Genomic DNA, 2,501 nt, shown 5'->3' on the forward strand with positions numbered 1-2,501 from the left:
TCAATTTTACTACTTGAGAATTTGTTATAATCCAAATTGAGCCAACCAGTCTAATAAACTGCCACCATTTATTGAGTGCTTAATGTGTGCCAGATCCCGATACATCTTCTGAACTTCACAAAGCCCTTGCAAGATAGGCATCATTATCCTATGTGACATATTTTATTTCTTAAAGATGGCCAGAACCATGCTTCACATTGGCTGTGCTTTTTGCAACATGACTTTGTCATTCTTTGCCAAAATGTCCTAACTATTCTTTATTCTTAGGTCGGGTCAGGCTCTGTATTCTCTAAAAAGAACACAGTGGGACTGGCACTGTGCCATTTCATATAACCCTTGACTGGCCTCGCAACTTCCTCTTCCTATCTCCAGGAAACCAGTCACCATGTAGGATTTGCAACATCCCTAAGTCCACTATATTGTGAAAAGCTCAAGAAACTTAGAAAGATGCTGAAGGATGAGATACTACATGGAGAAAGGGCAAGGAGTGTGAAGATGGCAGGAGTTATGAAGAAACCATTGACACCCAGTTGAATGCCAGAGCACTGGCGCCAGATACTGAGTCAGAGACCACAGTCCCCTTGTGCCAAGCTCAAATTCCTCCTCATGGCACTGTGAACTTTTGAAGGTGATTCTTGTATTTATCTGGAAGCTTGGGAGGGTTCCTTAGGCAGAGATAGAGAGCCAAAACCCCATTGTTTTGGAGAAAGCACAAAAGCTCAGGGAAGGTAAGAAATTTGCCCAAGTTCACATGGATATGGACTAAGCCTTAGACTTAGCCTTGCTAAGCCAGGATTTGAATCACATTTTCTTAAATATATATCCCATGGTCTCAAACACTACATAATTCAGAACTTCAATATATATCTAGAAATGTTTTTTCTAAACAGACTCAAATTGCAAGTAGTACTATAGGGAACATGTTACTTAAGAGAATAATCTCAGTTTATGGGCTACAACATATGTGTGTTTATAACCCAGCAGATGCTGTTAATTACAAATTTATTTTATCTATTTATTGAAACCAGCTGACATAGTCTCTACTTAGAGGCACTTCAATTTAAAATATGTATTTTAAGCCAATAGAACTGCATCATTTTCTTTCTTAAAATAAAACCACACATTTATTTAGCTTTTCACTAATTCATGCTAAATCTCCAAAAGTTTTCAGTAATATCTCAGACCAAATTTGACTAAATTGTCATTTCCTATAAATTATTTCTCTAGTGCTCAGCTAAGAAAACAAGTCAAATAAAATAGAGGTGTTAGGTAAGCTTTTCTAAGATCCAGATAAATTGACAACAAGAAAAAAATTCTGTGAACCAAGGAGCCTCAAACTCCAGGCCTTTCCTATAACATGTATGTGCTGGCTTCATGCCTGTCTTCCGGGTTTGAAATCTAGACCCATGTTCACATTTCACCAATCCCCCATGACAACTACAGCAGAACTCTCTTGACCAAGTTTTCATCAGTCTTGACTGAGGGTTTAAGGAACCCAAGGCAAAATTACTTCACACTCAGAATTCTTGTTCCTCAAAGTTTCGTCATTTATCCTGGGACTTCTCTTTGAATTTTAGCTTATATAAAGGCTAGTTTTACAAAAACTCTGCTTTCAATCTTTTCTTTCCTTTCCTTCTTTCTTTCTTTCTTTCTTTCTTTCTTTCTTTCTTTCTTTCTTTCTTTCTTTCTTTCTTTCTTTCTTTCTTTCTTTCTTTCTTTCTTCCTTCCTTCCTTCCTTCCTTCCTTCCTTCCTTCCTTCCTTTTTCTTTCTTTCTTCTCTTTCTTTCTTTCTTTCTTTCTTTCTTTCTTCTTTCTTTCTTTTCTTTCTTTCTTTTCCTTTTTTTTGTCTTTCCTTTTATGAACATACCAAAATAGTGATCCTTCTATCTTATTTATTATTATTATTTTTTTTAATATGGAATGCTTCATGAATTTGGGTGTCATCCTTGCACACAGGGGCCATGCTATTCCTTTTTGTATCCTTCCAGTTTCAGTATATGTGCCATCCAAGTGGGCACTCCATTTTATTTCTTTCAATTTAAAACATTATTTTTTTTTTTTTGTATTTATTTTGCAGTTTGAGCTCCTGCCTCCACCTATTCCCAGAGGCCATGGACTTCTACCTTAATGGATTCCATAAAAACATTTTCCTTAAGGAGAAAATTCTCTCCCTCACAAGAAACTTCAGTGCTAGCTGTGAATACAATAATTCACTCACCATTTGTTTCTTGATTCTGACAACTCTTAACTTTGAAATCTTTGGGGAAGTTACTTAACACAGAGTCAGCTTTCATGAGATAAATATTGAATAACTGCAACCTCAAAATGTTCCTGAGAAAATGAAGTGGAATAAGGAAGATTAAGCCTAATAGAATGAACGAACTTCATCAACATTCATTTCCTTCCTGCTGATCTCCTGCAACCTTTCCTCATGCCTTTCTCTCAGCTATTAAAATCAATCTAGAGTGTTTCTTCCTCTTTAAAATAAATGTTACTCTGTA

The 2,501-nt window shown here is 36.1% G+C and overlaps 1 non-coding gene across 1 annotated transcript; it reads right to left on the minus strand.

The window, feature by feature from the left end:
* Nucleotides 1-1,909: 1,909 nt before the first annotated feature.
* LOC140604409 (U6 spliceosomal RNA) lies at nucleotides 1,910-2,018 on the minus strand. Its single transcript, XR_012007310.1, has one exon. It is a non-coding gene; the product is annotated as a U6 spliceosomal RNA (small nuclear RNA).
* Nucleotides 2,019-2,501: the final 483 nt, after the last annotated feature.

Source organism: Canis lupus, chromosome 14, assembly GCF_048164855.1.
Source record: "Canis lupus baileyi chromosome 14, mCanLup2.hap1, whole genome shotgun sequence".
In the NCBI taxonomy this organism is placed as follows: Eukaryota; Metazoa; Chordata; class Mammalia; order Carnivora; family Canidae; genus Canis; species Canis lupus.